Below are 22,207 nucleotides of genomic sequence, written 5' to 3'. Positions count from 1 at the left end.
AGAACAGTTTCTCCGTCCTCACTGTGACAGAACAGTTCCCCTGTCCTCACTGTGATAGAACAGTTTCCCAGTCCTCACTGTGATGGGAACGTTCCCCTGTCCTCACTTTGATACAACTGTTCCCCCTGTCCTCTCTGTGATACAACAGTTCCCACTTCCTCTCTGTGACAGAACAGTTCCCCCGTCCTCACTGTGATAGAACAGTTCCCCTGTCCTAATTGTGACTGATCATTTCCCCTGTCCTCACAGTGAGAGAACAGTTCTCGCGTCCTCTCTGTGATAGAACAGTTCCCCTGTACTCACTCTGATAGAACAGTTCCCTCTTTCGAAATGTGATACAACAGTTCTCTTTTCCACACGGTGACAGAAAAGTTCCCTTGTCCTCTCTGTGACAGAACAGTTCCCCCGTCGTCACTGTGATAGAACAGTTCCCCCGTCGTCACTGTGATAGAACACTTCCCCTGTCCTCACTGTGATAGAAAAGTTCCCCTGTCCTCACTGTGACAGAACAGTTCCCCCGTCGTCACTGTGATAGAACACTTCCCCTGTCCTCACTGTGATAGAAAAGTTCCCCTGTCCTCACTGTGACAGAACAGTTCCCCCGTCGTCACTGTGATAGAAAAGTTCCCCTGTCCTCACTGTGATAGAACACTTCCCCTGTCCTCACTGTGACAGAACAGTTCCACTGTCCTGACAGTGACAGAACAGTTCCCCTGGTCTCACTGTGATAGAACAGTTCCCTTGGCCACACTGTGATAGAACAGTTCCCCCGTTCCCACTTTGATAGAACAGTCCCCCTGTCCTCACTGTGATAGAACAGTTCCCCTGTCTTCACTGTGATAGAACAGTTCCCCCGTCCTCACTGTGATAGAACAGTTTCCCGTCCTCATTGTGATAGAACTGTTCGCCCTGTCCTCACTGTGACAGAACAGTTTCCCATTCCTGTCTGTGACAGAACAGCTCCCCCGTCCTCACTGTGATAGAACAGATCCCCTGTCCTCACTGCGATAGAACTGTTCCCCCTGTCCTCACTGTGATAGAACAGTTTCCCCGTCCTGTCTGTGACAGAACAGTTCCCCTGTCCTCACTGTGATAGAACAGTTCCCCTGTCCTCACAGTGACAGAACAGTTCCCCTGTCCTGTCTGTGATAGAACAGACCCCCTGTCGACACTGTGATATAACAGTTCCCCTGTCCTGACTGTGACAGAACAGTTCCCATTCCTCACTGTTATAGAACAGTTCCTCCGTCTTCACTGTGATAGAACCGTTCCCCCGTCCCCACTGTGATAGAACATTTCCCCCATTCTCACTGTGACAGAACAGTTCCCCTGTCCTCACTGTGATAGAACAGTTCCCCTATCCTCACTGTGACAGAACAGTTCCCCTGTCCTAACTATGATAGAACAGTTCTTAAGTCCTCACTGTCAAAAAACAGTTCCCCCGTCCTAACTGTGATAGAACAGTTCCCCTGTACTCACTGTGATAGAACAGTACCCTCTTTCTAACTGTGATAGAACAGATCCCTTGTCCGCACTGTGACAGAACAGTTCCCCTGTCCTTTCTGTGACAGAACAGTTCCCCTGTCCTTTCTGTGACAGAACAGTTTCCCCGTCCTCACTGTGACAGAACAGTTCCTGAGTCCTAACTGTGATAGAACAGTTCTCCTGTCCTAACTGTGGAAGAGCAGTTCCCCTGTCCTTACTGTAACAGCACAGTTCTCCCGTCCTCACTGTGATAGAACAGTTTCCCAGTCCTCACTGTGATGGGAACGTTCCCCTGTCCTCACTGTGATAGAACTGTTCCCCCTGTCCTCTCTGTGATAGAACAGTTCCCCCGTCCTCTCTGTGACAGAACAGTTCCCCCGTCCTCACTGTGATTGAACAGTTCCCCTGTCCTCATTGTGACAGAAAAGTTACCCGTGCTCACTGTGATACAACAGTTCCCACTTCCTCTCTGTGACAGAACAGTTCCCCTGTCCTCTCTGTGACAGAATAGTTCCCCCGTCCTCTCTGTGAAAGAACTGTTCCTGAGTCCTAACTGTGATAGAACTGTTCCCCCTGTCCTCACTGTGATAGAACAGTTTCCCCGTCCTGTCTGTGACAGAACAGTTCCCCTGTCCTCACTGTGATAGAACAGTTCCCCTGTCCTCACTGTGATTGAACAGTTCCCCTGTCCTCACAGTGACAGAAAAGTTCCCCCGTCCTCACAGTGATAGAACAGTTCCCCCGTCCTCTCTGTGACAGAATAGTTCCCCCGTCCTCTCTGTGACAGAACAGTTCCCCCGTTCTCACTGTGATAGAACAGTTCCCCTGTCCTCACTGTGATAGAACAGTTCCCCTGTCCTCACTGTGATAGAACAGTTCCCCCTGTCCTCACTGTGATAGACCAGTTCCCCCTGTCCTCACTGTGATAGAACAGTTCCCCGGTCCTCACTGTAATAGAACTATTCCCCCTGTCCTCACTGTGATAGAACAGTTTCCCCGTCCTGTCTGTGACAGAACAGTTCCCCTGTCCTCACTGTGATAGAACAGTTCCCCTGTCCTCACTGTGACAGAACAGTTCCCCTGTCCTCACTGTGACAGAACAGTTCTTAAGTCCTCACTGTCAAAAAACAGTTCCCCCGTCCTAACTGTGATAGAACAGTTCCCCTGTACTCACTGTGATAGAACAGTTCCCCTGTCCTTTCTGTGACAGAACAGTTGCCCCGTCCTCACTGTGATAGAACAGTTTCCCCGTCCTCACTGTGACAGAACAGTTCCTGAGTCCTAACTGTGATAGAACAGTTCACCTGTCCTCACTGTCAGAACAGATGGCCTGTCTTCACTGTGATAGAACAGATCCCCTGTCCTCACTGTGATAGAACTGTTCCCCCTGTCCTCACTGTGATAGAACAGTTCCCCCGTCCTCTCTGTGACGGAACAGTTCCCCCGTCCTCATTGTGATAGAACAGATCCCCGGTCCTCACTGTGATAGAACAGTTCTCCTGTCCTAACTGTGGAAGAGCAGTTCCCCTGTCCTTACTGTAACAGCACAGTTCTCCCGTCCTCACTGTGATAGAACAGTTTCCCAGTCCTCACTGTGATGGGAACGTTCCCCTGTCCTCACTGTGATAGAACTGTTCCCCCGTCCTCACTGTGATAGAACAGTTCCCCTGTCCTCACTGTGATAGAACAGTTCCCCTATCCTCACTGTGACCAAACAGTTCCCCCGTCCTCACTGTGACAGAACTGTTCCTGAGTCCTAACTGCGATAGAACTGTTCCCCCTGTCCTCACTGTGATAGAACAGTTTCCCCGTCCTGTCTGTGACAGAACAGTTCCCCTGTCCTCACTGTGACAGAACAGTTCCCCTGTCCTCACTGTGATAGAACAGTTCCCCTGTCCTCACTGTGATTGAACAGTTCCCCTGTCCTCACAGTGACAGAAAAGTTCCCCTGTCCTGACTGTGACAGAACAGTTCCCATTCCTCACTGTTATAGAACAGTTCCTCCGTCTTCACTGTGATAGAACCGTTCCCCTGTCCCCACTGTGATAGAACATTTCCCCCATTCTCACTGTAACAGAACAGTTCCCCTGTCCTCACTGTGACAGAACAATTCCCCTGTCCTAACTATGATAGAACAGTTCCCCCGTCCTCACTGTGACAGAACAGTTCCGCTGTCCTCACTGTGTTAGAACACTACCCCCATCCTCACTGTGACAGAACAGTACCCTCTTTCTAACTGTGATAGAACAGATCCCTTGTCCGCTCTGTGACAGAACAGTTCCCCTGTCCTTTCTGTGACAGAACAGTTGCCCCGTCCTCACTGTGATAGAACAGTTTCCCCGTCCTCACTGTGACAGAACAGTTCCTGAGTCCTAACTGTGATAGAACAGTTCCCCTGTCCTCACTGTTATAGAGCAGTTCCCCTGTCCTCACTGTCAGAACAGATGCCCTGTCTTCACTGTGATAGAACAGATCCCCTGTCCTCACTGTGATAGATCTGTTCCCCCTGTCCTCACTGTGATAGAACAGTTCCCCCGTCCTCACTGTGATAGAACAGTTCCCCTGTCCTCTCTGTGATAGAACAGTTCCCCTGTCCTCACTGTGACAGAACAGTTCCCCTGTACTCACTGTGACAGAAAAGTTACCCGTGCTCACTGTGATACAACAGTTCCCACTTCCTCTCTGTGACAGAATAGTTCCCCCGTCCTCTCTGTGACAGAACAGTTCCCCTGTCCTCACTGTGATAGAACATTTCCCCCGTCCACACTGTGATAGACCAGTTCCCCCTGTCCTCATTGTGATAGAACAGATCCCCTATCCTCACTGTGACCAAACAGTTCCCCCGTCCTCACTGTGACAGAACTGTTCCTGAGTCCTAACTGCGATAGAACTGTTCCCCCTGTCCTCACTGTGATAGAACAGTTTCCCCGTCCTGTCTGTGACAGAACAGTTCCCCTGTCCTCACTGTGATAGAACAGTTCCCCTGTCCTCACAGTGACAGAACAGTTCCCCTGTCCTCACAGTGACAGAACAGTTCCCCTGTCCTCTCTGTGATAGAACAGACCCCCTGTCCACACTGTGATATAACAGTTCCCCTGTCCTGACTGTGACAGAACTGTTCCCATTCCTCACTGCTATAGAACAGTTCCTCCGTCTTCACTGTGATAGAACCGTTCCCCTGTCCTCACTGTGATAGAACAGTTCTTAAGTCCTCACTGTCAAAAAACAGTTCCCCCGTCCTAACTGTGATAGAACAGTTCCCCCGTCCTGTCTGTGACAGAACAGTTCCCCTGTCCTCACTGTGATAGAACAGTTCCCCCGTCCTCACTGTGATAGAACAGTTCCCCTGTCCTCACTGCGATAGATCAGTTCCCCCGTCCTCACTGTGACAGAACAGTTCCCCCGTCCTCATTGTGATAGAAGAGTTCCCCTGTCCTCACTGTGATAGAACAGTTCCCCCGTCCTCACTGTGATAGAACAGTTCCCCCGTCCTCACTGAGATAGAACAGTTCCCCCGTCCTCTCTGTGATAGAACAGTTCCCCTGTCCTCACTGTGATAGAACAGTTCCCCTGTCCTCACTGTGATAGAACAGTTCCCCCGTCCTCACTGTGATAGAACAGTTCCCCCGTCCTCACTGTGATAGAACATTTCTCCCGTCCACACTGTGATAGAACAGTTCCCCCGTCCTCACTGTGATAGAACAGTTCCCCTGTCCTCACTGCGATAGAACAGTTCCCCTGTCCGCAGTGTGATAGAACAATTCTCCCGTCTTCACTGTGATAGAACATTTCCCCGTCCTCACTGTGATAGAACAGATCCCCTGTACTCACTGTGACAGAACAGTTCCCCCATCCTCTCTGTGACAGAACAGTTCCCCCGTCCTCACTCTGACAGAACAGTTCCTGAGTCCTAACTGTGATAGAACAGTTCACCTGTCCTCACTGTGATAGAGCAGTTCCCCTGTCCTCAATGTCAGAACAGATGCTCTGTCCTCACTGTGATAGAACAGATCCCCTGTCCTCACTGTAATAGAACTGTTCCCCCTGTCCTCACTGTGATAGAACAGTTCCCCCGTCCTCTCTGTGACAGAAAAGTTCCCCCGTCCTCACTGTGACAGAGCAGTTCCCCTGTCCTCACTGTGATAGAACAATTCCCCTGTCCTAACTATGATAGAACAGTTCTTAAGTCCTCACTGTCAAAAGACAGTTCCCCCGTACTAACTGTGATAGAACAGTTCCCCCGTCCTCACTGTGACAGAACAGTTCCCCCGTACTAACTGTGATAGAACAGTTCCGCTGTCCTCACTGTGATAGAACAGTTCCCCTGTCCTCACTGTGCTAGAACAGTTCCCCCGTCCTCAATGTGAGAGAACAGTTCCTCTGTCCTCACTGTGATAGAAAAGTTCCCCTGTCCTCAATGTGACAGAACAGTTCCCCTGTCCTCTCTGTGATAGAACAGACCCCCTGTCCACACTGTGATATAACAGTTTCCCTGTCCTCACTGTGACAGAACAGTTCCCATTCCTCACTGTGACAGAACAGTTCCCCCGTCTTCACTGTGATAGAACCGTTCCCCCGTCCCCACTGTGATAGAACATTTCCCCCATTCTCACTGTGACAGAACAGTTCCCCTGTCCTCACTGTGATAGAACAGTTCTTAAATCCTCACTGTCAAAAAACAGTTCCCCCGTCCTAACTGTGATGGAACAGTTCCCCCGTCCTCACTGTGATAGAACAGTTCCCCTGTCCTCACTGTGATAGAACAGTTCCCCTGTCCTCACTGTGATAGAACAGATCCCCTATCCTCACTGTGACCAAACAGTTCCCCCGTCCTCACTGTCAGAACAGTTCCTGAGTCCTAACTGTGATAGAACAGTTCCCCCGTCCTCACTGTGATAGAACAGTTCCCCTGTCCTCACTGTGACAGAAAAGTTCCCCTGTCCTCACAGTGACAGAACAGTTCCCCTGTCCTCTCTGTGATAGAACAGACCCCCTGTCCACACTGTGATATAACAGTTTCCCTGTCCTCACTGTGACAGAACAGTTCCATTTCCTCACTGTGACAGAACAGTTCCTCCGTCTTCACTGTGATAGAACCGTTCCCCCGTCCCCACTGTGATAGAACATTTCCCCCATTCTCACTGTGACAGAACAGTTCCCCTGTCCTCACTGTGATAGAACAGTTCTTAAATCCTCACTGTCAAAAAACAGTTCCCCCGTCCTAACTGTGATGGAACAGTTCTCCCGTCCTCACTGTGATAGAACAGTTCCCCTGTCCTCACTGTGATAGAACAGTTCCCCTGTCCTCACTCTGATAGAACAGATCCCCTATCCTCACTGTGACCAAACAGTTCCCCCGTCCTCACTGTCAGAACAGTTCCTGAGTCCTAACTGTGATAGAACAGTTCCCCCGTGCTCACTGTGATAGAACAGTTCCCACTTCCTCACTGTGTAACAACAGTTCCCCCGTCCTCTCTGCGACAGAATAGTTCCCCCGTCCTCTCTGTGACAGAACAGTTCCCCCGTCCACACTGTGATAGAACAGTTCCCCTGTCGTCACTGTGATAGAACAGTTCCCCCCGTCTCACTGTGATAGAACAGTTCCCCCCGTCCACACTGTGATAGAACAGTTCCCCGGTCCTCACTGTGATAGAACAGTTCCCCCGTCCTCACTGTGATAGAACAGTTCCCCCGTACTCACTGTGACAGAACAGTTCCCCTGTCCTCACTGTGACAGAACAGTTCCCCTGTCCTCACTGTGATAGAACAGTTCCCCTGTCCTCACTGTGATTGAACAGTTCCCCTGTCCTCACAGTGACAGAAAAGTTCCCCTGTCCTGACTGTGACAGAACAGTTCCCATTCCTCACTGTTATAGAACAGTTCCTCCGTCTTCACTGTGATAGAACCGTTCCCCTGTCCCCACTGTGATAGAACATTTCCCCCATTCTCACTGTAACAGAACAGTTCCCCTGTCCTCACTGTGACAGAACAATTCCCCTGTCCAGCTATGATAGAACAGTTCCCCCGTCCTCACTGTGACAGAACAGTTCCGCTGTCCTCACTGTGTTAGAACACTACCCCCATCCTCACTGTGACAGAACAGTACCCTCTTTCTAACTGTGATAGAACAGATCCCTTGTCCGCTCTGTGACAGAACAGTTCCCCTGTCCTTTCTGTGACAGAACAGTTGCCCCGTCCTCACTGTGATAGAACAGTTTCCCCGTCCTCACTGTGACAGAACAGTTCCTGAGTCCTAACTGTGATAGAACAGTTCCCCTGTCCTCACTGTTATAGAGCAGTTCCCCTGTCCTCACTGTCAGAACAGATGCCCTGTCTTCACTGTGATAGAACAGATCCCCTGTCCTCACTGTGATAGATCTGTTCCCCCTGTCCTCACTGTAATAGAACTGTTCCCCCTGTCCTCACTGTGATAGAACAGTTCCCCCGTCCTCTCTGTGACAGAAAAGTTCCCCCGTCCTCACTGTGACAGAGCAGTTCCCCTGTCCTCACTGTGATAGAACAATTCCCCTGTCCTAACTATGATAGAACAGTTCTTAAGTCCTCACTGTCAAAAGACAGTTCCCCCGTACTAACTGTGATAGAACAGTTCCCCCGTCCTCACTGTGACAGAACAGTTCCCCCGTACTAACTGTGATAGAACAGTTCCGCTGTCCTCACTGTGATAGAACAGTTCCCCTGTCCTCACTGTGCTAGAACAGTTCCCCCGTCCTCAATGTGAGAGAACAGTTCCTCTGTCCTCACTGTGATAGAAAAGTTCCCCTGTCCTCAATGTGACAGAACAGTTCCCCTGTCCTCTCTGTGATAGAACAGACCCCCTGTCCACACTGTGATATAACAGTTTCCCTGTCCTCACTGTGACAGAACAGTTCCCATTCCTCACTGTGACAGAACAGTTCCCCCGTCTTCACTGTGATAGAACCGTTCCCCCCGTCCCCACTGTGATAGAACATTTCCCCCATTCTCACTGTGACAGAACAGTTCCCCTGTCCTCACTGTGATAGAACAGTTCTTAAATCCTCACTGTCAAAAAACAGTTCCCCCGTCCTAACTGTGATGGAACAGTTCCCCCGTCCTCACTGTGATAGAACAGTTCCCCTGTCCTCACTGTGATAGAACAGTTCCCCTGTCCTCACTGTGATAGAACAGATCCCCTATCCTCACTGTGACCAAACAGTTCCCCCGTCCTCACTGTCAGAACAGTTCCTGAGTCCTAACTGTGATAGAACAGTTCCCCCGTCCTCACTGTGATAGAACAGTTCCCCTGTCCTCACTGTGACAGAAAAGTTCCCCTGTCCTCACAGTGACAGAACAGTTCCCCTGTCCTCTCTGTGATAGAACAGACCCCCTGTCCACACTGTGATATAACAGTTTCCCTGTCCTCACTGTGACAGAACAGTTCCATTTCCTCACTGTGACAGAACAGTTCCTCCGTCTTCACTGTGATAGAACCGTTCCCCCGTCCCCACTGTGATAGAACATTTCCCCCATTCTCACTGTGACAGAACAGTTCCCCTGTCCTCACTGTGATAGAACAGTTCTTAAATCCTCACTGTCAAAAAACAGTTCCCCCGTCCTAACTGTGATGGAACAGTTCTCCCGTCCTCACTGTGATAGAACAGTTCCCCTGTCCTCACTGTGATAGAACAGTTCCCCTGTCCTCACTCTGATAGAACAGATCCCCTATCCTCACTGTGACCAAACAGTTCCCCCGTCCTCACTGTCAGAACAGTTCCTGAGTCCTAACTGTGATAGAACAGTTCCCCCGTCCTCACTGTGATAGAACAGTTCCCCTGTCCTCACTGTGACAGAAAAGTTACCCGTGCTCACTGTGATAGAACAGTTCCCACTTCCTCACTGTGTAACAACAGTTCCCCCGTCCTCTCTGCGACAGAATAGTTCCCCCGTCCTCTCTGTGACAGAACAGTTCCCCCGTCCACACTGTGATAGAACAGTTCCCCTGTCGTCACTGTGATAGAACAGTTCCCCCCGTCTCACTGTGATAGAACAGTTCCCCCCGTCCACACTGTGATAGAACAGTTCCCCGGTCCTCACTGTGATAGAACAGTTCCCCCGTCCTCACTGTGATAGAACAGTTCCCCCGTACTCACTGTGACAGAACAGTTCCCCTGTCCTCACTGTGACAGAACAGTTCCCCTGTCCTCACTGTGATAGAACAGTTCCCCTGTCCTCACTGTGATTGAACAGTTCCCCTGTCCTCACAGTGACAGAAAAGTTCCCCTGTCCTGACTGTGACAGAACAGTTCCCATTCCTCACTGTTATAGAACAGTTCCTCCGTCTTCACTGTGATAGAACCGTTCCCCTGTCCCCACTGTGATAGAACATTTCCCCCATTCTCACTGTAACAGAACAGTTCCCCTGTCCTCACTGTGACAGAACAATTCCCCTGTCCAGCTATGATAGAACAGTTCCCCCGTCCTCACTGTGACAGAACAGTTCCGCTGTCCTCACTGTGTTAGAACACTACCCCCATCCTCACTGTGACAGAACAGTACCCTCTTTCTAACTGTGATAGAACAGATCCCTTGTCCGCTCTGTGACAGAACAGTTCCCCTGTCCTTTCTGTGACAGAACAGTTGCCCCGTCCTCACTGTGATAGAACAGTTTCCCCGTCCTCACTGTGACAGAACAGTTCCTGAGTCCTAACTGTGATAGAACAGTTCCCCTGTCCTCACTGTTATAGAGCAGTTCCCCTGTCCTCACTGTCAGAACAGATGCCCTGTCTTCACTGTGATAGAACAGATCCCCTGTCCTCACTGTGATAGATCTGTTCCCCCTGTCCTCACTGTGATAGAACAGTTCCCCCGTCCTCACTGTGATAGAACAGTTCCCCTGTCCTCTCTGTGATAGAACAGTTCCCCTGTCCTCACTGTGACAGAACAGTTCCCCTGTACTCACTGTGACAGAAAAGTTACCCGTGCTCACTGTGATACAACAGTTCCCACTTCCTCTCTGTGACAGAATAGTTCCCCCGTCCTCTCTGTGACAGAACAGTTCCCCTGTCCTCACTGTGATAGAACATTTCCCCCGTCCACACTGTGATAGACCAGTTCCCCCTGTCCTCATTGTGATAGAACAGATCCCCTATCCTCACTGTGACCAAACAGTTCCCCCGTCCTCACTGTGACAGAACTGTTCCTGAGTCCTAACTGCGATAGAACTGTTCCCCCTGTCCTCACTGTGATAGAACAGTTTCCCCGTCCTGTCTGTGACAGAACAGTTCCCCTGTCCTCACTGTGATAGAACAGTTCCCCTGTCCTCACAGTGACAGAACAGTTCCCCTGTCCTCACAGTGACAGAACAGTTCCCCTGTCCTCTCTGTGATAGAACAGACCCCCTGTCCACACTGTGATATAACAGTTCCCCTGTCCTGACTGTGACAGAACTGTTCCCATTCCTCACTGTTATAGAACAGTTCCTCCGTCTTCACTGTGATAGAACCGTTCCCCTGTCCTCACTGTGATAGAACAGTTCTTAAGTCCTCACTGTCAAAAAACAGTTCCCCCGTCCTAACTGTGATAGAACAGTTCCCCCGTCCTGTCTGTGACAGAACAGTTCCCCTGTCCTCACTGTGATAGAACAGTTCCCCCGTCCTCACTGTGATAGAACAGTTCCCCTGTCCTCACTGCGATAGATCAGTTCCCCCGTCCTCACTGTGACAGAACAGTTCCCCCGTCCTCATTGTGATAGAAGAGTTCCCCTGTCCTCACTGTGATAGAACAGTTCCCCCGTCCTCACTGAGATAGAACAGTTCCCCCGTCCTCTCTGTGATAGAACAGTTCCCCTGTCCTCACTGTGATAGAACAGTTCCCCTGTCCTCACTGTGATAGAACAGTTCCCCCGTCCTCACTGTGATAGAACAGTTCCCCCGTCCTCACTGTGATAGAACATTTCTCCCGTCCACACTGTGATAGAACAGTTCCCCCGTCCTCACTGTGATAGAACAGTTCCCCTGTCCTCACTGCGATAGAACAGTTCCCCTGTCCGCAGTGTGATAGAACAATTCTCCCGTCTTCACTGTGATAGAACATTTCCCCGTCCTCACTGTGATAGAACAGATCCCCTGTACTCACTGTGACAGAACAGTTCCCCCATCCTCTCTGTGACAGAACAGTTCCCCCGTCCTCACTCTGACAGAACAGTTCCTGAGTCCTAACTGTGATAGAACAGTTCACCTGTCCTCACTGTGATAGAGCAGTTCCCCTGTCCTCAATGTCAGAACAGATGCTCTGTCCTCACTGTGATAGAACAGATCCCCTGTCCTCACTGTAATAGAACTGTTCCCCCTGTCCTCACTGTGATAGAACAGTTCCCCCGTCCTCTCTGTGACAGAAAAGTTCCCCCGTCCTCACTGTGACAGAGCAGTTCCCCTGTCCTCACTGTGATAGAACAATTCCCCTGTCCTAACTATGATAGAACAGTTCTTAAGTCCTCACTGTCAAAAGACAGTTCCCCCGTACTAACTGTGATAGAACAGTTCCCCCGTCCTCACTGTGACAGAACAGTTCCCCCGTACTAACTGTGATAGAACAGTTCCGCTGTCCTCACTGTGATAGAACAGTTCCCCTGTCCTCACTGTGCTAGAACAGTTCCCCCGTCCTCAATGTGAGAGAACAGTTCCTCTGTCCTCACTGTGATAGAACAGTTCCCCTGTACTCACTGTGATTGAACAGTTCCCCTGTCCTCACAGTGACAGAAAAGTTCCCCTGTCCTCACAGTGACAGAACAGTTCCCCTGTCCTCTCTGTGATAGAACAGACCCCCTGTCCACACTGTGATATAACAGTTTCCCTGTCCTCACTGTGACAGAACAGTTCCCATTCCTCACTGTGACAGAACAGTTCCCCCGTCTTCACTGTGATAGAACCGTTCCCCCGTCCCCACTGTGATAGAACATTTCCCCCATTCTCACTGTGACAGAACAGTTCCCCTGTCCTCACTGTGATAGAACAGTTCTTAAATCCTCACTGTCAAAAAACAGTTCCCCTGTCCTAACTGTGATGGAACAGTTCCCCCGTCCTCACTGTGATAGAACAGTTCCCCTGTCCTCACTGTGATAGAACAGTTCCCCTGTCCTCACTGTGATAGAACAGATCCCCTATCCTCACTGTGACCAAACAGTTCCCCCGTCCTCACTGTCAGAACAGTTCCTGAGTCCTAACTGTGATAGAACAGTTCCCCCGTCCTCACTGTGATAGAACAGTTCCCCTGTCCTCACTGTGACAGAAAAGTTCCCCTGTCCTCACAGTGACAGAACAGTTCCCCTGTCCTCTCTGTGATAGAACAGACCCCCTGTCCACACTGTGATATAACAGTTTCCCTGTCCTCACTGTGACAGAACAGTTCCATTTCCTCACTGTGACAGAACAGTTCCTCCGTCTTCACTGTGATAGAACCGTTCCCCCGTCCCCACTGTGATAGAACATTTCCCCCATTCTCACTGTGACAGAACAGTTCCCCTGTCCTCACTGTGATAGAACAGTTCTTAAATCCTCACTGTCAAAAAACAGTTCCCCCGTCCTAACTGTGATGGAACAGTTCTCCCGTCCTCACTGTGATAGAACAGTTCCCCTGTCCTCACTGTGATAGAACAGTTCCCCTGTCCTCACTCTGATAGAACAGATCCCCTATCCTCACTGTGACCAAACAGTTCCCCCGTCCTCACTGTCAGAACAGTTCCTGAGTCCTAACTGTGATAGAACAGTTCCCCCGTCCTCACTGTGATAGAACAGTTCCCCTGTCCTCACTGTGACAGAAAAGTTACCCGTGCTCACTGTGATAGAACAGTTCCCACTTCCTCACTGTGTAACAACAGTTCCCCCGTCCTCTCTGCGACAGAATAGTTCCCCCGTCCTCTCTGTGACAGAACAGTTCCCCCGTCCACACTGTGATAGAACAGTTCCCCTGTCGTCACTGTGATAGAACAGTTCCCCCCGTCTCACTGTGATAGAACAGTTCCCCCCGTCCACACTGTGATAGAACAGTTCCCCGGTCCTCACTGTGATAGAACAGTTCCCCCGTCCTCACTGTGATAGAACAGTTCCCCCGTCCTCACTGTGATAGAACAGTTCCCCCGTCCTCACTGTGATAGAACAGTTCCCCTGTCGTCACTGTGATAGAACAGTTCCCCCCGTCCTCACTGTGATAGAACAGTTCCCCCGTCCTCTCTGTGACAGAAAAGTTCCCCCGTCCTCACTGTGATAGAAGAGTTCCCCTGTCCTAACCGTGGAAGAACATTTCCCCTGTCTTACTGTAACAGAACAGTTCCCCCGTCCTCACTGTGACAGAACAGTTCCCCTGTCTTCACTGTGACAGAACAGTTCCCCCGTCCTCACTGTGATAGAACAGTTCCCCTGTCCAAACTGTGATAGAACAGTTCCCCTGTCCTCACTGTGATAGAACAGTTCTTAAGTCCTCACTGTAAAAAAACAGTTCCCCCATCCTAACTGTGATAGAACAGTTCCCCCGTCCTCACTGTGACAGAACAGTTCCCTTGTCCTCACTGTGTTAGAACAGTTCCCCTGTACTCACTGTCATCGAACAGTACCCTCTTTCTAACTGTGATAGAACAGATCCCTTGTCCACACTGTGACAGAACAGTTCCCCTGTCCTTTCTGTGACAGAACAGTTGCCCCGTACTCACTGTGATAGAACAGTTTCCCCGTCCTCACTGTGACAGAACAGTTCCCCTGTCCTCACTGTCAGAACAGATGCTCTGTCCTCACTGTGATAGAACAGATCCCCTGTCCTCACTGTGATAGAACAGTTCCCCCTGTCCTCACTGTGATAGAACCGTTCCCCCGTCCTCTCTATGACAGAACAGTTCCCCTGTCCTCACTGTGATAGAACAGTTCCCCCGTCCTCACTGTGATAGAACAGTTCCTGAGTCCTAACTGTGATAGAACAGTTCCCCTGTCCACACTGTTATAGAGCAGTTCCCCTGTCCTCACTGTGATGGAGCAGTTCCCCTGTCCTCACTGTCAGAACAGATGCTCTGTCCTCACTGTGATAGAACAGATCCTCTGTCCTCACTGTGATAGAACTGTTCCCCCTGTCCTCACTGTGATAGAACAATTCCCCCGTCCTCTCTGTGACAGAAAATTTCCCCCGTCCTCACTGTGATAGAAGAGTTCCCCTCTCCTAACCGTGGAAGAACATTTCCCCTGTCTTACTGTAACAGAACAGTTCCCCTGTCTTCACTGTGATGGAGCAGTTCCCCTGTCCTCACTGTCAGAACAGATGCTCTGTCCTCACTCTGATAGAACAGACCCCCTCTCCTCACTGTGATAGAACTGTTCCCCCTGTCCTCACTGTGATAGAACAGTTCCCCGTCCTCTCTGTGACAGAAAAGTTCCCCCGTCCTCACTATGATAGAACAGTTCCCCAGTCCTTACTGTGATAGAACATTTCCCCTGTCTTCACTGTGATCGAACTGTTCCCCCTGTCCTCACTGTGATAGAACAGTTCCCTCTGTCCTCACTGTGATAGAACAGTTCCCCCGTCCTGACTGTGACAGAACAGTTTCCTTGTCGACACTGTGAAAGAACAGTTCACCCGTCCTGACTGATGGGAACGTTGCCCTGTCCTCACTGTGATAGAACAGTTCCCCTGTCCTCACTGTGATAGAACAGATCCCCTATCCTCACTGTGACCAAACAGTTCCCCCGTCCTCACTGTCAGAACAGTTCCTGAGTCCTAACTGTGATAGAACAGTTCCCCCGTCCTCACTGTGATAGAACAGTTCCCCTGTCCTCACTGTGACAGAAAAGTTCCCCTGTCCTCACAGTGACAGAACAGTTCCCCTGTCCTCTCTGTGATAGAACAGACCCCCTGTCCACACTGTGATATAACAGTTTCCCTGTCCTCACTGTGACAGAACAGTTCCATTTCCTCACTGTGACAGAACAGTTCCTCCGTCTTCACTGTGATAGAACCGTTCCCCCGTCCCCACTGTGATAGAACATTTCCCCCATTCTCACTGTGACAGAACAGTTCCCCTGTCCTCACTGTGATAGAACAGTTCCCCTGTCCTCACTGTGATTGAACAGTTCCCCTGTCCTCACAGTGACAGAAAAGTTCCCCTGTCCTGACTGTGACAGAACAGTTCCCATTCCTCACTGTTATAGAACAGTTCCTCCGTCTTCACTGTGATAGAACCGTTCCCCTGTCCCCACTGTGATAGAACATTTCCCCCATTCTCACTGTAACAGAACAGTTCCCCTGTCCTCACTGTGACAGAACAATTCCCCTGTCCAGCTATGATAGAACAGTTCCCCCGTCCTCACTGTGACAGAACAGTTCCGCTGTCCTCACTGTGTTAGAACACTACCCCCATCCTCACTGTGACAGAACAGTACCCTCTTTCTAACTGTGATAGAACAGATCCCTTGTCCGCTCTGTGACAGAACAGTTCCCCTGTCCTTTCTGTGACAGAACAGTTGCCCCGTCCTCACTGTGATAGAACAGTTTCCCCGTCCTCACTGTGACAGAACAGTTCCTGAGTCCTAACTGTGATAGAACAGTTCCCCTGTCCTCACTGTTATAGAGCAGTTCCCCTGTCCTCACTGTCAGAACAGATGCCCTGTCTTCACTGTGATAGAACAGATCCCCTGTCCTCACTGTGATAGATCTGTTCCCCCTGTCCTCACTGTGATAGAACAGTTCCCCCGTCCTCACTGTGATAGAACAGTTCCCCTGTCCTCTCTGTGATAGAACAGTTCCCCTGTCCTCACTGTGACAGAACAGTTCCCCTGTACTCACTGTGACAGAAAAGTTACCCGTGCTCACTGTGATACAACAGTTCCCACTTCCTCTCTGTGACAGAATAGTTCCCCCGTCCTCTCTGTGACAGAACAGTTCCCCTGTCCTCACTGTGATAGAACATTTCCCCCGTCCACACTGTGATAGACCAGTTCCCCCTGTCCTCATTGTGATAGAACAGATCCCCTATCCTCACTGTGACCAAACAGTTCCCCCGTCCTCACTGTGACAGAACTGTTCCTGAGTCCTAACTGCGATAGAACTGTTCCCCCTGTCCTCACTGTGATAGAACAGTTTCCCCGTCCTGTCTGTGACAGAACAGTTCCCCTGTCCTCACTGTGATAGAACAGTTCCCCTGTCCTCACAGTGACAGAACAGTTCCCCTGTCCTCACAGTGACAGAACAGTTCCCCTGTCCTCTCTGTGATAGAACAGACCCCCTGTCCACACTGTGATATAACAGTTCCCCTGTCCTGACTGTGACAGAACTGTTCCCATTCCTCACTGTTATAGAACAGTTCCTCCGTCTTCACTGTGATAGAACCGTTCCCCTGTCCTCACTGTGATAGAACAGTTCTTAAGTCCTCACTGTCAAAAAACAGTTCCCCCGTCCTAACTGTGATAGAACAGTTCCCCCGTCCTGTCTGTGACAGAACAGTTCCCCTGTCCTCACTGTGATAGAACAGTTCCCCCGTCCTCACTGTGATAGAACAGTTCCCCTGTCCTCACTGCGATAGATCAGTTCCCCCGTCCTCACTGTGACAGAACAGTTCCCCCGTCCTCATTGTGATAGAAGAGTTCCCCTGTCCTCACTGTGATAGAACAGTTCCCCCGTCCTCACTGTGATAGAACAGTTCCCCCGTCCTCACTGAGATAGAACAGTTCCCCCGTCCTCTCTGTGATAGAACAGTTCCCCTGTCCTCACTGTGATAGAACAGTTCCCCTGTCCTCACTGTGATAGAACAGTTCCCCCGTCCTCACTGTGATAGAACAGTTCCCCCGTCCTCACTGTGATAGAACATTTCTCCCGTCCACACTGTGATAGAACAGTTCCCCCGTCCTCACTGTGATAGAACAGTTCCCCTGTCCTCACTGCGATAGAACAGTTCCCCTGTCCGCAGTGTGATAGAACAATTCTCCCGTCTTCACTGTGATAGAACATTTCCCCGTCCTCACTGTGATAGAACAGATCCCCTGTACTCACTGTGACAGAACAGTTCCCCCATCCTCTCTGTGACAGAACAGTTCCCCCGTCCTCACTCTGACAGAACAGTTCCTGAGTCCTAACTGTGATAGAACAGTTCACCTGTCCTCACTGTGATAGAGCAGTTCCCCTGTCCTCAATGTCAGAACAGATGCTCTGTCCTCACTGTGATAGAACAGATCCCCTGTCCTCACTGTAATAGAACTGTTCCCCCTGTCCTCACTGTGATAGAACAGTTCCCCCGTCCTCTCTGTGACAGAAAAGTTCCCCCGTCCTCACTGTGACAGAGCAGTTCCCCTGTCCTCACTGTGATAGAACAATTCCCCTGTCCTAACTATGATAGAACAGTTCTTAAGTCCTCACTGTCAAAAGACAGTTCCCCCGTACTAACTGTGATAGAACAGTTCCCCCGTCCTCACTGTGACAGAACAGTTCCCCCGTACTAACTGTGATAGAACAGTTCCGCTGTCCTCACTGTGATAGAACAGTTCCCCTGTCCTCACTGTGCTAGAACAGTTCCCCCGTCCTCAATGTGAGAGAACAGTTCCTCTGTCCTCACTGTGATAGAACAGTTCCCCTGTACTCACTGTGATTGAACAGTTCCCCTGTCCTCACAGTGACAGAAAAGTTCCCCTGTCCTCACAGTGACAGAACAGTTCCCCTGTCCTCTCTGTGATAGAACAGACCCCCTGTCCACACTGTGATATAACAGTTTCCCTGTCCTCACTGTGACAGAACAGTTCCCATTCCTCACTGTGACAGAACAGTTCCCCCGTCTTCACTGTGATAGAACCGTTCCCCCGTCCCCACTGTGATAGAACATTTCCCCCATTCTCACTGTGACAGAACAGTTCCCCTGTCCTCACTGTGATAGAACAGTTCTTAAATCCTCACTGTCAAAAAACAGTTCCCCTGTCCTAACTGTGATGGAACAGTTCCCCCGTCCTCACTGTGATAGAACAGTTCCCCTGTCCTCACTGTGATAGAACAGTTCCCCTGTCCTCACTGTGATAGAACAGATCCCCTATCCTCACTGTGACCAAACAGTTCCCCCGTCCTCACTGTCAGAACAGTTCCTGAGTCCTAACTGTGATAGAACAGTTCCCCCGTCCTCACTGTGATAGAACAGTTCCCCTGTCCTCACTGTGACAGAAAAGTTCCCCTGTCCTCACAGTGACAGAACAGTTCCCCTGTCCTCTCTGTGATAGAACAGACCCCCTGTCCACACTGTGATATAACAGTTTCCCTGTCCTCACTGTGACAGAACAGTTCCATTTCCTCACTGTGACAGAACAGTTCCTCCGTCTTCACTGTGATAGAACCGTTCCCCCGTCCCCACTGTGATAGAACATTTCCCCCATTCTCACTGTGACAGAACAGTTCCCCTGTCCTCACTGTGATAGAACAGTTCTTAAATCCTCACTGTCAAAAAACAGTTCCCCCGTCCTAACTGTGATGGAACAGTTCTCCCGTCCTCACTGTGATAGAACAGTTCCCCTGTCCTCACTGTGATAGAACAGTTCCCCTGTCCTCACTCTGATAGAACAGATCCCCTATCCTCACTGTGACCAAACAGTTCCCCCGTCCTCACTGTCAGAACAGTTCCTGAGTCCTAACTGTGATAGAACAGTTCCCCCGTCCTCACTGTGATAGAACAGTTCCCCTGTCCTCACTGTGACAGAAAAGTTACCCGTGCTCACTGTGATAGAACAGTTCCCACTTCCTCACTGTGTAACAACAGTTCCCCCGTCCTCTCTGCGACAGAATAGTTCCCCCGTCCTCTCTGTGACAGAACAGTTCCCCCGTCCACACTGTGATAGAACAGTTCCCCTGTCGTCACTGTGATAGAACAGTTCCCCCCGTCTCACTGTGATAGAACAGTTCCCCCCGTCCACACTGTGATAGAACAGTTCCCCGGTCCTCACTGTGATAGAACAGTTCCCCCGTCCTCACTGTGATAGAACAGTTCCCCCGTCCTCACTGTGATAGAACAGTTCCCCCGTCCTCACTGTGATAGAACAGTTCCCCTGTCGTCACTGTGATAGAACAGTTCCCCCCGTCCTCACTGTGATAGAACAGTTCCCCCGTCCTCTCTGTGACAGAAAAGTTCCCCCGTCCTCACTGTGATAGAAGAGTTCCCCTGTCCTAACCGTGGAAGAACATTTCCCCTGTCTTACTGTAACAGAACAGTTCCCCCGTCCTCACTGTGACAGAACAGTTCCCCTGTCTTCACTGTGACAGAACAGTTCCCCCGTCCTCACTGTGATAGAACAGTTCCCCTGTCCAAACTGTGATAGAACAGTTCCCCTGTCCTCACTGTGATAGAACAGTTCTTAAGTCCTCACTGTAAAAAAACAGTTCCCCCATCCTAACTGTGATAGAACAGTTCCCCCGTCCTCACTGTGACAGAACAGTTCCCTTGTCCTCACTGTGTTAGAACAGTTCCCCTGTACTCACTGTCATCGAACAGTACCCTCTTTCTAACTGTGATAGAACAGATCCCTTGTCCACACTGTGACAGAACAGTTCCCCTGTCCTTTCTGTGACAGAACAGTTGCCCCGTACTCACTGTGATAGAACAGTTTCCCCGTCCTCACTGTGACAGAACAGTTCCCCTGTCCTCACTGTCAGAACAGATGCTCTGTCCTCACTGTGATAGAACAGATCCCCTGTCCTCACTGTGATAGAACAGTTCCCCCTGTCCTCACTGTGATAGAACCGTTCCCCCGTCCTCTCTATGACAGAACAGTTCCCCTGTCCTCACTGTGATAGAACAGTTCCCCCGTCCTCACTGTGATAGAACAGTTCCTGAGTCCTAACTGTGATAGAACAGTTCCCCTGTCCACACTGTTATAGAGCAGTTCCCCTGTCCTCACTGTGATGGAGCAGTTCCCCTGTCCTCACTGTCAGAACAGATGCTCTGTCCTCACTGTGATAGAACAGATCCTCTGTCCTCACTGTGATAGAACTGTTCCCCCTGTCCTCACTGTGATAGAACAATTCCCCCGTCCTCTCTGTGACAGAAAATTTCCCCCGTCCTCACTGTGATAGAAGAGTTCCCCTCTCCTAACCGTGGAAGAACATTTCCCCTGTCTTACTGTAACAGAACAGTTCCCCTGTCTTCACTGTGATGGAGCAGTTCCCCTGTCCTCACTGTCAGAACAGATGCTCTGTCCTCACTCTGATAGAACAGACCCCCTCTCCTCACTGTGATAGAACTGTTCCCCCTGTCCTCACTGTGATAGAACAGTTCCCCGTCCTCTCTGTGACAGAAAAGTTCCCCCGTCCTCACTATGATAGAACAGTTCCCCAGTCCTTACTGTGATAGAACATTTCCCCTGTCTTCACTGTGATCGAACTGTTCCCCCTGTCCTCACTGTGATAGAACAGTTCCCTCTGTCCTCACTGTGATAGAACAGTTCCCCCGTCCTGACTGTGACAGAACAGTTTCCTTGTCGACACTGTGAAAGAACAGTTCACCCGTCCTGACTGATGGGAACGTTGCCCTGTCCTCACTGTGATAGAACAGTTCCCCTGTCCTCACTGTGATAGAACAGATCCCCTATCCTCACTGTGACCAAACAGTTCCCCCGTCCTCACTGTCAGAACAGTTCCTGAGTCCTAACTGTGATAGAACAGTTCCCCCGTCCTCACTGTGATAGAACAGTTCCCCTGTCCTCACTGTGACAGAAAAGTTCCCCTGTCCTCACAGTGACAGAACAGTTCCCCTGTCCTCTCTGTGATAGAACAGACCCCCTGTCCACACTGTGATATAACAGTTTCCCTGTCCTCACTGTGACAGAACAGTTCCATTTCCTCACTGTGACAGAACAGTTCCTCCGTCTTCACTGTGATAGAACCGTTCCCCCGTCCCCACTGTGATAGAACATTTCCCCCATTCTCACTGTGATAGAACAGTTCCCCCGTCCTCACTGAGATAGAACAGTTCCCCCGTCCTCTCTGTGATAGAACAGTTCCCCTGTCCTCACTGTGATAGAACAGTTCCCCTGTCCTCACTGTGATAGAACAGTTCCCCCGTCCTCACTGTGATAGAACAGTTCCCCCGTCCTCACTGTGATAGAACATTTCTCCCGTCCACACTGTGATAGAACAGTTCCCCCGTCCTCACTGTGATAGAACAGTTCCCCTGTCCTCACTGCGATAGAACAGTTCCCCTGTCCGCAGTGTGATAGAACAATTCTCCCGTCTTCACTGTGATAGAACATTTCCCCGTCCTCACTGTGATAGAACAGATCCCCTGTACTCACTGTGACAGAACAGTTCCCCCATCCTCTCTGTGACAGAACAGTTCCCCCGTCCTCACTCTGACAGAACAGTTCCTGAGTCCTAACTGTGATAGAACAGTTCACCTGTCCTCACTGTGATAGAGCAGTTCCCCTGTCCTCAATGTCAGAACAGATGCTCTGTCCTCACTGTGATAGAACAGATCCCCTGTCCTCACTGTAATAGAACTGTTCCCCCTGTCCTCACTGTGATAGAACAGTTCCCCCGTCCTCTCTGTGACAGAAAAGTTCCCCCGTCCTCACTGTGACAGAGCAGTTCCCCTGTCCTCACTGTGATAGAACAATTCCCCTGTCCTAACTATGATAGAACAGTTCTTAAGTCCTCACTGTCAAAAGACAGTTCCCCCGTACTAACTGTGATAGAACAGTTCCCCCGTCCTCACTGTGACAGAACAGTTCCCCCGTACTAACTGTG

Source organism: Mobula birostris, chromosome X, assembly GCF_030028105.1.
Source record: "Mobula birostris isolate sMobBir1 chromosome X, sMobBir1.hap1, whole genome shotgun sequence".
Classification (NCBI taxonomy): Eukaryota; Metazoa; Chordata; class Chondrichthyes; order Myliobatiformes; family Myliobatidae; genus Mobula; species Mobula birostris.
The sequence above is the reverse complement of the archived record's forward strand: the minus strand, read 5'-3'. Positions refer to the sequence as shown.